The sequence below is a fragment of the Triturus cristatus genome, chromosome 2_1 (genome assembly GCF_964204655.1).
Source record: "Triturus cristatus chromosome 2_1, aTriCri1.1, whole genome shotgun sequence".
Classification (NCBI taxonomy): Eukaryota; Metazoa; Chordata; class Amphibia; order Caudata; family Salamandridae; genus Triturus; species Triturus cristatus.
Genome location: NC_140581.1, coordinates 526,597,299 through 526,612,033, shown reverse-complemented (window position 1 = coordinate 526,612,033; position 14,735 = coordinate 526,597,299). Strand labels below are relative to the sequence as shown.

The 14,735-nt window shown below is 50.8% G+C and overlaps 1 protein-coding gene across 1 annotated transcript in view; it reads right to left on the bottom strand.

Moving 5' to 3' along the window:
• The window catches only part of VCAN (versican), a 164,867-nt gene extending 150,334 nt beyond the window's left edge, over positions 1-14,533 (bottom strand). Inside the window, exon 1 of the mRNA XM_085632423.1 lies at positions 13,953-14,533. The gene's annotated coding sequence lies outside the window, so the exon portion shown is untranslated. The remainder of the gene's footprint in view (positions 1-13,952) is intronic.
• Between the last annotated feature and the right edge of the window lie 202 nt (positions 14,534-14,735).

The following is a 14,735-nucleotide window of genomic DNA, read 5'->3' as shown; positions in this document are numbered from 1 at the left end:
AGATTTTTTTTCCTTTTTAATTTTCAGTTGAAACATGGCAGAATACATTAAACGTGCAAAAGTGCATACTTTATAAATGGGCAGTCGAGCAGCAACTTGCAGCTGATGGGCCCTCCTACCAAGGAAAAAAAATAAAAAGAAAACTCAACATGGAGGGAGGGGAACAAAGGAGGAGCAGGCTAAAGGGTGGAGGAGAGCAACTAAGCACTGCCTAGTGGCAGGGGCAACTTGGATTGGTGAGGGGCAGAGGAGCAATGGAGCAACTTCAAGGAGGGAGTGGTGGGGAGCAACAAAGGTGAAGGGTGGGGAGGTTCTTAAACAAGCTGAGAGGGACAGCGAGGGGTGGAGAAAGCAATGCATGAACCTGAAGGGTGCGTAGGTACATGAAGAGGGGTAGGATGTAAGTGGGTAGCACCACTCAAAGGAGAAAGAAAGAAAACATGCCCCCCCCAAAAGGGTGTTGAAAGAAAAAGAAAAAAAGTTGTTCCCTAATGTGGAGGTACGAAAGAATACAATTCATTCAATCAAAACGATGGTAAAGTAGCTACTCTCCAGGAACGGACAAACACAAGAAAAGGAAGGAAAGCCTCAGAATGATAAGCAAGTAACTAAGATTGACAAGATAGTCAACCAATAGAAAGCAATGGGCAAACTCATAGGCTACGCTTAGTATCGGTATGTTGCGCAAGAGATCTTTGACAGGAGATGACTGAAAGCTGTCTGAAGGCAAGACATAAAAAAGCGCTCTACAACCGTGAACTCACTCTGCTTAATCTGCACAAATACCAAACGGATCACCACAAATGCAACTGATATAAACACCCAACATACATGTACAACCAAGCACAGCATGCCATATAATGTGTTTTTCATTATTACTCCATTATTGCTGTAGACTGTAGAATGTGCCAGATGTCACTTCTCCTAGAGCAGAATCAAGTGTACCTCGAAATTAACTCGGATTATAAACCAATCATGCATGACCACATGCCTGGACCACAGGCAGAAAGAAAAGATTATTTGCATGAATGAGTTCAAGATTGAGATCCTAGTATTGGGAGCAACTTAATCCAGCTCACCATCTTCGGAACAGCATTCCACCCTAGAAGCATCAGTGTCCACTGCGCAGAACACAAGCAACCTTGGACTTCTGTTTGACTCGGAAACCTTCTTCGTTTCCCAAGGCAATGATCTGACCAAGAGCACCAACTTACAAATGCACTTTCTTAAGAAAATCCACCTGGGTGGGGTACAGTGATGGCATGATGTCATGATGTCATGATTAGACAACAGCAATATTTCCTTCAGGGTACCAAAGAACCCATGCCAAGGCTTTACAATCAGGCGGAAGTGTACTGAAGCTGCGGATGTGTGACCACCTTAACCCCGCTCTGAAAGAAACCCATTGTCTCCCAGTGGACACGATGATCATGTTAAATCCCTCTGTGGAGAACACTAACCCTACTAGACACAACAATCTCCCTCCTGCACGTCCAACGGGAGCCTTCACTCAGCAATGGAACACCTCATCACCCATCCTCACTTTCAACAGCTCTAGCTTGAAGAAGGGGCTGTGTGGTTCAGGCACCTTGTTGTGGAATCAAGTGAATCTAAGCTTGAGGGAAAATTCCGTGCACCTCTCCTTCAGCAGAGGCCTTAATCTCCCGCTGCCATCATTAACCCCTTCTGTGCCACGCCCTTTCCCCCTCCTGTGCCGGGCGTTTCATTAGTGGGCGGGTTTCATGACGAGATAGTCTCATCATGGGCACAGCGCGACCGTGCTCCATGACGAGACTATCTCGTCATGGGCTCAGAAGAGGTTAAACACATGTTAGAGTGTCTATTTTTGGCCACTGTTAGGACTGCAGGACTGGGCAAAGAACTGTTTTAGTCTACACCAGAGAGCCTCTTTAAGACCAGATTTTTGTGACTTGGCTGCAATTAAATGTCACCACCATAATGCAGCTATTGAAGAATATGGAATTGGGCCCTTCGATCACCAATTAGAGTCCAGTCTCCCCTCTTCACAGCATGCAGACGTCTGGATTACCTAGTGTTTCGAAGTGACTCAAAGGAGATGCACAACACTCTACAACACTGCTAAAGAAACAACAGTGATTCATTCCTTGCCTAAGGAAAGTGTGATGCTTTTGTTGTTGCTTTATGTTTCATCAACGCACACAGTCGTCTTCCTCTGCCCAATATCAACCACCCAGTAGCAGACGTTACACGCTGATGCTGGTGACACATCTAACCTCACATACAGCACTCAAAAGACCAATAACCATCAGACCACTATGCAGACACTTGTGAGCTTCAATGGCGCCCCCTCTTGTGCCCTTCCCACAGGTAACATGGATGGATTGAGTGGGGTTAGGGATTCTTTGTGAGTCCACACTGAAGGTGAATACAATTGTATAAACTGGTTCCAGGTGTAAGTAACCGTGGAGCTCGGGCACAGATTGACTCTGCTAAAGAGTTCACATTCAAGTGGACATCACAACCTTGGCCTGTGGCCTTGGTGTTAGACTGTGTCCTCGATCTAAAAGTATTCTGAGAACTCATCCATTCTCTTTCGCCCTTTCCTTTTATGGCTCAGCTTCTGTAAACGCAGTATGCAGGTCACAACAATGCGATAGTGACAATGGACCACCCTGCACTTCCTGCACATCCACACTTAGGTCAGCCATCTTCTTCAAACGTAAGCCTCCGCTTAGCATTTCTGAACTCTCTCTATGCCCAGTCTGAAAGCAGTATCTGGGGAGACCCCATTCTCTATGCAGGGCTATCGAGAATCTTTGGTCATTCCTTCATTGAAATATGTCGTGTTTTGGTTATCCAAAAACCCACTCAAATGGAAGCGAAGAATTTACATAAGAAGAGCTTGATAGTCATAAGATGCTTACCTTATTGAATATGTAACACAGTAATGTGGTGCTCGGAAGTAGCTAAGAGTTGAAGTCCTATATAAACTTTTCAAATTGCAATTTTGCTGTAGCATTTCCAGACTTTTTAAGACGGGTGAATGTGGCTATGGTGACGCCATTCATTTTAATAGGTTTAAATACCAGTAAATTCAGTTTGGTGGTGGTCGTCTCTACATCGTTTCAAAATAACTACCAGAAACAATATCACACCTACATTATGGACTACCATTGAGTCATCATATTAATTTCTAGTTAAAAATAGTATTGATCGACATTGTGTATGCGATATGTTTCCAAGTCCATATTTAGACCATACATTTGTGATATGCAATAGTTCAATTCGCTCATTAACACCAATGTCCAAGACTGGGGCGACCAATTGGGGCCACAGTGTGCGACTGGTTGGTCATTGGTGGCAGGCACCTTTCCAGACTTCTCTATTGCTGTAAAATTGTCACGGATTGCATATTCCAGTTAATCAATAGTTTTGGCACAGAAGCAGGGGATTACATGTTAATCTCAAGCAATTTAAACATTGATGTCAAAATATTGTTTTAGGATAGTAAACTGGGGAATGTTACGACCTCTTGTGGTCGCCATGAGAACTGCAGACATGTCATCGTGAATTCACGCGTGGGATGGTGGTTATGGCAGGCTCGGGAAAGGCACTGAGACGACCTGCTTTGGCCTTTCAATGGTTTACCCTGTTGCACCTGAGAACGGTCCTAATCACCTGGTGGCCTCGCGTTTACATTTCGCTGAATAATCAATAAGTAATGTTTGTCTAAAGTGATTCAGAGAAATTGACAATAATCACGCTTTTAAATGAAAGTGCCAATCACAATTCCCTTCAAGTATATCTTTTGAATCTGGGGAATAAAACATGCCCTGCCAGGCAGAGTAGGTCTAATTAATATTCCCCCTCCCCTAAAATGATCCCAGATTCATGTTAATGTCGCTCGGTGGGACTTCATAACAATGGCTCCAAAATGCAGGCCCAATTTTGCATATCCATAAACGTCTAGCGAGTGGTGCAATCCATTATATTGTCACATGTAACCTAGTCAAAATACAATGCTTTTACCGTTTTTACATTTTTCTTAGCTTTACTGGTTTTTTTGTGATACCTGCGAGCACCTCTTGATCTTGCTAATGCCCGCTGTATTTTGTTTGACCAAGCAGCCCTGGGCCTGCATTAAATCTCGCAGACAGCGACAGGGGAGGGGGCTGCGGGCTGCACCTTCTCCTACACTACTTTTGGCACGTCCCTTCCGCTCCCGAGGGCCGCCGCTGGAGAGCCTCGGACAAGCAACATTTGTCCGCTTTCAAAGCCATTTCCTCTAAGTGGGTGGCGGAATAATGGGCTGCGAGCCCCAGGCTCCAAGTGTTCGAGGATACCTTGTGTGCGTGGGGCTGGGAGCCAAAGCCATGCCATGGCAGGGTGAGAGCTGTCTGAAAGTGAGCCCTGGGGCAGATGGTAGATTGTGCCAAGTGGGCAAAGGGGGTTCTATCTTCACATTCCAGACCAGCCAGCAGTATGTCTTCTCTTTCTACTGCAAAGGAGAAGGCCCTCTGCCACTATACAAAGCCGGCCAGTAAGTCTTAGTAAAGTGATTTGAGCAGTCGGTGCCTCGTTACCTAGGGGCAGATTTACAAGAAAGTGACACATCTGTAGAGATGCGTCACTTTTCCTGCACCAACCTGAGAAACCCTTGCGCCACCATCGGTGCTCCGTATTTACCATACGGCGCACCATGGTCAAGGATTGACAGATGAGTCAGAAATTCTGACGCATCTGTTGGTGCAAAAGTCACGCATTGGTGGAGTCGTGTCGCAAGCACGACGCAACTCCAGCAATGCATGGGCAGGCCTATCCTCATTGTGCTGCGTCACTCCTTATGCCTGCTGCAAGCAGGTGTATGGTTTTGATGCAGTGGCGTCCTTGTAGATTTCACTGCGTCACTTCTACTAGGCTTTTTTGCGTGGGAACGCCCACCCTGCATACATTATACCTGACGCAGTTGGAATGTGATGCAGGGCTTTACAACATGATGCATCTCCCTAGATGCGTCATGTTGTAAATGGGCTGCATTTTTACGCCGCCGCTGCCTTACAGAAAGTGATGCAACGGCGGCGCAAAAATGACGCAAGGGGCTTGTAAATCTGCCCCCCCCCCCCAGTGAGTGCTAAATTTGTATAAACACATAAGTTCCAGTGTCTCGCCAGGAGGCCACTGCAATTTGCATTATGCATTGCATTTGCCAGCGCTGCCAATGACAGTACCAACACAAATAGTAACCATCACACTCCTCCAAGTGTGCCAATTCAGACTATTTCAGGCCACCCAAGCTATAAGAATGGCTTGGCAGCAAGTAACAGTCATTTTTAATGTTTGTTGAATTTATAATTAACTGATGTTGTGGTCATCTCTAAATTCTCGAGACAGCTCTACTTATGGTGGGCTCTCACAAGAGCGGGAGTTGACAATTATGTACCAAGTCGAGCACCAGAAACCACTGGCTCAAATTAAGCACTGTAGTTACCACAACAGAAATCTTGTCAAGCTAGTGCACCATGGCAGGCTTATTCTTTCCTTGTATAGTGCAGGTATGACAGACAATAACACCAAGTAGGTGAAAAGTGTTTTTGGAGCCTGCAGAGTGTGTGAAGTCACTCTGCGATAATTATACTATCTGATCAGGAGTGGGCCCAGGGAGTGAGTTCCATGGTCCTGAGGATAGCCACTGGAAAGGGTGGCTTGAAACATGTAGACCTGTAGAAAGAAGGGTCATCAAACCCACACTTTCTGCTCTTCCTCCACCTTTTTTAACCATACCGTCTGGAGGACACAATAAAGCATAGATCTCCGACCAGGCAGGTATTTTTAATTTCACTTAGAAAACCCCTCCAACTCCTATTCTACCACCATTTGGGGCATACCACTCAGGTGCTCCCATGTATTGCACAGGTAGCAGCATGCCCGGTTCCATAACGGAACAGGAGGAACCCTATGATGAAGCATGCCACCAGGGGGCAGCCCTGGTGGGGGGGGGGGTTATATAAAGAAAGCCCTGCACTTTATTCTCATACTGTAGGAGGTGAAGCACACACTACGAAGACCAGCTCTATTTTTCCTAACACTAACACACTTTGGGGATAGAAGGTAGCCACCACAATAATCCTCGTTCAGCTGTCTTAGGAGAGATAGTATTTTCACTTGGCAACTGTAATTTTGTATATTATGTAATTGTATGGCCCTATGCCTGATGGTTGCCTTGTGGAAAAGCTTAAACTCAGTACTTGAGACCTCAGTTGGTTATGGTGACAAGCCACTGACAACAGCAAGAGGCCTGATTGGTTCACTGGGAATAAATATTTGTGATTTTATAGGTCGGATCTGTCTATTATTGAAAGTTATGATTTAGGCAGTAGGCCTGACATATTGATATTAATTGTGAAAAGCATATCTTAAAGTCAATAGGCCTTTAGGGTGGATTAATATTTCTCTGTATTAAAGTCTACAAATAGGCATTTTGTTGCATGAATTGCCCTAGATTACCTTTGCAATGAAGGATTTTGGTGTTCTTCGCTGCCTCTGACAAATCCTAGAGTGAAAATATTTGCACTGTAATAATCCTTGCTAAAATCTCTTCTTAGCTGTCTACCAGGATCATATCATAAACAAATATTTAAATAATGTGTTCATCCAAATGTATAAATAGATTTCCATCTGGATGAATAGAGGGTCTTTGGGTCATCTCTGCTGTGCTCTTTTCTGCTATTGGTCTATCTGCTTATCATTTACATTTGCTTCCATCCAAGACAGAATACTGTACGGGGTGATGGTACAGTCCACATCAGCCACTGGCTCTCCTACCCTGCGAATGAGAGCATTTTCTGATCACATGCATGCATGCACCTGATAATTTGTGTTTCAGCGTCAGGATTGGTTGGCCAGTCCTTTAGTTTTCAATGTTCCCCATTTAAAGTTCCCCATTCATTTCTTTGCTTCTTCTCTTAATATTGAAATGTTTCTTAAGAGGATACAGCAGCTCTCAAGGCAGTGATAACAGGTTGATTGTTTACGGCTAATTTGATTTGCAGTTTGCTGCATCCCATATGACACTTCGTCTACATCAGGAGGCCATTATGGAATCCTGCTGTCCATAGTGTATGATTACTTTACCATTCCAAGATGGCCAACTGTGGCAACTATGCTGGAACTTTAAAATAAAGATAGACTATCTACAATACTTCTGCAAAACTGATACCCGCTACCATGTTCACTTTCTTATTCTAACTACATGCCCGCCATGCTTGGACTGCCTCATATTTGCTTTTTTCTACATATATTCTTTTCATTGATCTTGCATATGTTGTGTTTGTGTGTGTTTTTGTGTGCTTGTGTCAGAGGATCAATGAAAGAATGAGTCAATGGATGGGTGAATGGATGAATATCTGCAAAGACGAGTGACAGAGTGTATGAATGATTATTTATTGAGTGCATAACACCATCAATGATACAAAAGGCCCTTTCATTCATATGCAAGAGCTTTTGCCATTGTCAATGCTTGTCTCTAAATGCTCCTCAGCCTTGAAGACATGCACATCCGGTTGGTTTCCTCCTTGCGTGTGTTGAACAGCAAACTCTGGTCAGTCAAGCTCGTCCAAATGGCTTTTCAATGAGCCATCAATCAGCTGACCCCAACCCTTGCTATCTTTGATGCCGGCTGTCCTTTGAAGCAGTAAAGAATCCGTTCGGCCAGTTGGTTCAACCTATTGGTTTGGGGGGAGGGGCTCTGCAGAGCTCCTTCTTCGTAGGGTGCTGCCTAGGTGTGAGGGTACCTCCTCTATGGGTGTGATTGGCCACGCTCAGCTACTGTCATCCTCATAATCATCTATATAGCGCTAAAGAGCCACAGGCATCTTAGCACTAAATAGACAGGGGGTAGGCAAACTCAATTGATTCCAATTTAGATCAGATATTCAACACAAGTATCAGCCGCCGAAGACATGCAAATAGCTGGGCTCTCTTTGCACTGTGTGGTTTTCGACATGCATCTGAGAGATCAACGCGCTCTGTGCCTTTTGCCATGTCAGACACTCGCGTGGCCTTTCTCGAGGCACGTGCCCGAGAAGTGATGAAACATGACAGAGCCGTGTCAGGTTTGTGGTGTGCCCGTGAGTGCGAGCCAGGCCACGTGGCGGCCGGGGATCTGGGCACGGCGCACTGGTCCGCTCCAGCAGCCTTCCGCTGCACCCCTCACTCTCTCCCTGTGTCTTCTAAGAATCCCTTGTCCTAGCGTGGCCCCCTGCAGCGCTCATCCTGCTGGCTTCCCCGTCCCACCTCAGCGTCCTCTAGCTGCCCTCAGTTCATCCAGCAGCGCTCTACCTCGCCCTCTAGCGGCCCCAGCTACCTCTCCGGAAGCAGCGGGTGTCTGTGTGTAGTTTTCTTCCCAGCGCCTCTCCTACAGTGCCCTTCGGCTCCCTCTGTGGTCTCTCCTCCATACAAGACCCTTCCTGCAGCTTTCGGAACATCACCCACGCTCCCCCTTCCGCAACCATTCGACCCTCCCCAATGTCCCTCTTGTCCCAGCCTGCATTATCCGCAGCATCCTCGAGCTCTAGACGTCCCTGCAAATAACCCACACCCTCTCCTGCAGTTCTTTGTTCTCCCGTGCCCCTCCCTCACTCGTGTTCCCTGAAACATTCCCTGTCGTTCCTGCAGCTCTTGGTCCCTCTTATCCCTTCAGCACTCTTTCACTTCTGCAGCTAATGGCCCCTTCTCAACCCCTATGCCGACAATACCCCCAACCCGTGCTCTGGTTCACTCCTCTCGATGGAGACGGGGACTCGTACCGCATGCAGCGGTGACTCCTTGAGCAGCCTTCGCCCCTCCCTCAAATGCAGGCCTCGAGCGCTTCTGCAGCACGCGGCCACGCTAAGTCACACCTCCCTCCCTCACAAGTCCCTCCTATCGCCTCCTGCTGGCCCTGCTTTGGATTACAGCCCTCGACAGCCCGTGCTCCCCCACGAAGCACTGGGCACTTTCTGGAGCCTGTCACTCTGGTAGACCGAGGGCACCCCCTCCCCCTACTTCAAGCAGCCACAAATAAGTCCATCCCTCACGTAACTCGTGCTCCCTCATAAACCCATCGGCCCATTCGCCCACCCTCAGTCCCTGCCACACACTCGAGTACCCCGTATCTCCCTCAGATAGCCACAGCCCACCCTACTGCCTCATGTAGCTCTCTACCCCTCCTACAGTGCTCGATTTCATACCTCGCCGTTGGCAGCCTAGACCCCTCAAGAAACGTACGCCTCACTCGCCCCCCTCCACAGAAGCATACCCAATGCATTCTCACATCCGCCACCACCCCCTCCTCGCCCCTCCCCGAAACCCATCGTTCCATCGCTGTCCCTCAGACAGCGCTCGGTCACTGTGGACGGCCCGTTCCTTCCAGAAACTCCTCCCCTCTCCATCCCCTAGACCTCGAGCTCTCTGATTCCTCCACTCAAATGTCGGTCTCTCCTGTAGCCTTTATATCCTCCTCCATCACTGGCTCCATCGCTTTCTCTCCTCTGCCTATTCGGGTGCGAGCGACCTTTTCTCTCGCGAGCCCCTTGTCCCTTCTGCAACATTCGGCCTCTTCTGCAAGCCATGCTCCCTGCAGCCCTTATTTCCTCCTGCAACCACCCGTCCCTCTACCCCGTGGATCATCTGCCGGTCCCTATTGACGCCCGTGGTCCCTCCTGAAGCTTGTGGGTCCTTCTGACCGCCCCTCCGCCGCTCTCCGTCATTTATCTCTCGATCCCCTGTCGAACCTGTTGTTAGAGGGGGACGGGTAAGCATACCCCTTCTTCCGCGCTCTGTCCCGTCTGCGGCGCTAGTCACAGGTGTGTGGTTACCCCACGCACTCTCCTAAGGGGCAGCAGCCACCAGTAGAGCTGTCTATTGTTATCAGAGACACCCCCTTCATCCCCGCAGGCCCGCCGCTCTCCTGAAGCCGAGCTGCGTGTAGGCTCCATGTTAGACTCTGCCTCGGACCTCTCCCATGGGCCTCCCTGACAGACAGACATGCCCCGTCGCTCTCCATTAGGGGGGTTGGCAGCGGCCAGCAGCTTCGAGAGTCGCCCCCGCCTCTGATGTACTTCAAACGCCCTCTTACTTTGTATTTTCGTTACATTTTGGGAAGATGTATCCCCTGTCATTTGATTTCGGACATGGACGACCATAACTGGCAATACTGTGAAAGGGGTTGGAAGACTGTGAAGTGACAATCAGAACACCCCCCCCCCCCCCCCGATTGAAGTAGAATAAGACTTGGACCGATCCAAGGAGGGCAACTGTGGGAGCAGTCTGCCACGAACTCCGCGGACTTTACAACAAGGCCGCGGGTTTACTAAGGCGTGGGGAATGTGTGTGTTTTGGCCAATAAAACAGTTTCCCAAAAGAGCTTCCTTTTATTGTTTCCAAACACATCCCTGCCCCTTCTCTCTGTCCACTAGTGCAGATCTAGCCCCGCCCACTACGCTTCTCAGTACTGCTCGCTCCATTATGCCCCCCTATCTTTTTGCTGACCCTTCTCCCTTGTTCCCCAGAACACGACTTCCTCCTTCTGCTTGTCTGCAGTACTTATGTGCTGTTTTATATAGCGCCAACTTCACCTAAAGGATGTCCAAAGAGCTGTACACAAGGAGGGCGTGGACACAGCTGGCAAGAGTCTTAACAATTTAGCTTCACCGCTCATCAAAGCTACATTACCCCAGAAGCTATTGTTCCTCGAAAAAGTACTTCCTCGGGTTCCTCGCAAGTCTTGTTTCCACTCCCCCCTGCCCACCTCCCCTGACTGTGCGCCTCCCTCCCCCCACCCTCCCCCCAAAAGCTCCTGGAGACAGTGCTGCACCTCGTCAGGCGCTTGCAGCACAGTCGTGGCCAGCTGCCCCACGCCGTGCTAATGTGAAAAGTTTAGCACACGCTGGGGGTGGGGAGGGCTAAAGATCATAGGAGGGCCCAGGGTAAGAGAACATCGAACTGAGGACTCAACTGTGTGCCATTCAGAATGGATGTACCCCCTCCTCACGTATTAGCGGGCGCTGACGGGGGCATGGCACCGTTTGCAATCAATGTATCTCCCGTGCAGTTCTTCCCCTTGTGTGGCCCCCCTCAGGCCCCCTTCTCTCCGAGTGGCACCCAGAGCGTCTCTCCTCACCGCTCCGCTGGAGAACAAAACCCGCCTTCAGCAGAAGACTTTGAGGCTGAGCCTTTAATGTCTGCTAACTGCTGCCCCAGGCATTGTGCGCAGGCAGCATTTTGATGTGGGATACTGGTGTGTGTCATTCCTTCCCACCTCGAAGACAGTGGGCGGGAGCCCCTTCTCGGAACCGTGCCAGAGGATGGGTGTTCGTTTACCTCAGGCCGGCCTGCGCGAGCTTCCATGCCCCTCACACCCGCGCGGGGTCCCTGCCATCCCCGGCCGCCTCCAGCAGGGGGCGCCCACGCACCTCTCAGTGCGCAGACCGCAGCGCGTCCTTGATTCCTAGACATCGCAATTCTAGCTGAGGCGGTTGCCTGGAAAGCATAACCCCTTGCAACGTGTTGGACTTTACCATGTCTGAAATGACAGCTGTTTCCCCTATAGCTGGCGCACTGACAATACTTGCATTTTCAGTCATGACAATAAAACACATTTGTAACGATGTTTCACACTATCCGCCAACATCAACGTAATTTATGTTAAATGGAAAGGGTGCTATTTTAACGTGTTGCAGAGAGTGCATTGTTTTCGCAGACGCTCCAGCGCCCCGCCCCGCCCCTGCACTAAACCAGGAGCTTCATCTCTTCAGGCCCCTCGCTTGCCAGGCTTTCCTCCCGACCCTCTCCCTGCTTCTAGTCACAAGCTGCGCTCTCCAGGGATCTGACCCCAGACCCTCACTTCCCGGGTCCTTCGCTCGCAGTTCTATCATCCCAGGCCTTGTCCACCCAGATGCCACCCCGAGCATCTACCCTCCCAGCTGCTACCATCCGCACTCCTGCCTCCCCAACATCTGCCCTCAACCCCCCAGCCCCTCTGGACGTCACCTCTAGCTTCTGCCCATCAGGCCCTGCTCGCTCAGGGTTGTCCGCCCAGGTTCTAGCCCTCAAACCCCTACCCCAAGTTGTGTCCCTCGGCTCCTGCCCTCCCAGCGTCTGCCCTCTTAGCTCCTGGTCTCTGGTCCTCCCAGACCCCGCCCTCCCAGCTCCTGCACCCCACCACCGGGCCGCGTAGCTCCTTTTCGTCACGGTCCTGTCCTTCTCCGTTTGTACCCTCTAGTTCTACCCGTTTGTTTAGGCCCGACCTCATGCAGTCTCCGCTGCTGACCGCGGTTGCCCAATTCCAACCCACCTGTGGCCCCATCTCTTGCTCTCCCGTCCTAGCTCCTGTGTCCGGAGTCATCCCTCCTACCCCCCGTCCTGGCTCTGCCCTACTATCGCCTGATTTCACACTCTGCGTCCCTCGCTCCTGATCTCAGCATCCGCCCTCCAGCTCCGGCTCTCTCTCCCGCCCGCCTGTAACCCGTGTGTTACCCTTGTGCGGTCAGACAGACAGAGCGTGCCTCCCGTCTGCAGCAACCGCAGCGCCCTCCTCAGTTTAGCCCTCTCCACCCGCTCCACTTCCACAGACCTCCTCTCGCAGCACCTTCTGGACGATGGAGAGTAAACACCGTGGCCCCTCACACTTGCACCCCCTTCGATGCTCTTCAAAGGGAGCTCCCGACCCGCGCTGGGTTCATGCAGGGGTTGTGGGGCAGATTAATGGCTAACCTCTTGGGCTGCCTGGTAGACCTGCGGCGTTTACACTGCCAGCGCTAAGTCAATATTTAACTGGCGACCACAAACCCCAGCGCAGGTCCCACGAGAACCCCCCCCTTAAGTGCTAACAGGGCAGTCCACAGCCTCACTCTCTGCCCGGCGTGACTGGATGGGGGCAGTAAGGGGCACTTCAAGGAAGCCACCCCACTGACACCAAGGGGGTCGCAATACACATGGACAGCGGCGCTATCGTGAGGGCTTGTGACATCTTGAACCTTTCCATGTAGACACTGAGGTTTACGTGGGCGGTTTCTCGCGGAGTGGACCCTTCAGATCAACTTGCAGCTGCAACTGGCACTTTCCCGCCTCTGCTGCTTGTTTTCTGTGGTTCTTAAAATGTCCAGCCGCTGCCGTGGCTAGCAGGCACCAAAAAACTCCAAACCCGCAAGCAGGACATTTCTTGTTTAAAAAGACATTCTCTTCTAAGCCCCAGCGGTAGTTCGGTGCCTCCAGGGATAGCAAAAGCGGGTTGTGCTCCAGTGAACGAATGATTCCCGTGCCCCCTCCGATGCCAATAGACCCCCCCCCCCCCCCTTCCGCTGGGTGCTTTCAGTTTTATCTGCCCACTTGAGAAGCTGCCTGTGAGGTTCCCAGCCCGAGACAATAGCGCTTTGCACTGAATGCAGAGAGGCTTTAGAAAGAAGGCAAGAGCTTTCCAGGCACACTGCACTCCTCGAACAAAACCCGCCGGAGCAAGACGCATCGTTGTGCCACTCACCCAGCATGCGCACTCCCCGCGCCCCACTGTACCCTGCCGCCCGTACAACAGCCACCAGAGAGCTGCTCGGCGAGACGTGAAACCCAGTGCGCCCCCATCACTCCAACACTTCACTACGGCTTACTTTGGTGTGCCCCCGCTCCCGGTTATCAGCCCCCTCAAGGCGAAACCTGCAACTTTACCCCCCAAATGCAGCCATCGTTTAGCTGCCGTGCGCAGACGAAACAAGAAGACAAGAACTGTGTGCCACATGTGAATGTCCGGAGAGAGGGCGATGTCCCCTGTCTGAGAAGTCATCGCCAATGCAGATGGAGGAAAGTAAAAACAGAACGAATTACTGCCACGCTTTGTCTGAAAAGCGGGATCCTGCCTTGGGGCAGGCTTGCATGCATGCGGCAAGTGCGGTCTCACCGCATATGCCAGACGGACGTGTGCGGAGTGAGCCGAGCGTTACCTGAAGAAGGCAGCGGTCAGTCCACGGGGTGCATCAATTGCGGGGCTCTGTCGCGGGGTGGCCAGTCTTGTAATCCTGTGCCCGGTGCTTGCGGTGGCTGCGAGTCCAGTGCGTGGGGTGCCTCGGCTTCAGAGGGTTCCAGTCGGAGAGGGGCGCCTGGTAGCAGCCCTCCTTCCCGGGTGAGTGTGGGTACTGTGCGTCTGGTCCGAGCCCGGGCAGTGAAGGGAGAGCCACCCAGCCACTTTTGGCTGCAAGTTCAAATGCGAGCTCTGACAGCCCTCGTGGATATATCAATCTGTCGACGGTGCTGGCGGGGGAGGGGCGCTGGCACGGAGGAGAGGAGGGCTCAGCCTCGCACACCCCCTTTTCTCCAAGTTAACGAAAAAAGAAGGAGCCCGGGGTCCAGCACCAAGTGAGTCACTGAGATTAGCGCCCTCCCCCTGGCTCCCGCCTTCTCCCAGCTGCTTCTTTCAGCAGATGCACTCCGAGGGGGTGTACCCCACAGAACGAAAACTTCCCTGGGCACCTCACACTCTCAGCTTCAGCACCCTGAAACTAGCACTTGTGTGAGGGTGGTGTGCAGTGCACCACTGGTGTGTAAACGTCATATGAAAAGTGGCTGCGAGTGATGGGCGCACTTTAAGATATTACGCCCAACATCACAAGTTCGGGCACTCCAGGGGCACCTGAAATCTAGTCATTGATGGTGGTTTGCGAAAGTTAACGGTTTTCACAACATAGCAACACGCCCTGTCCTAGAGTTTCGTTTTTCCTCAGTGCCGG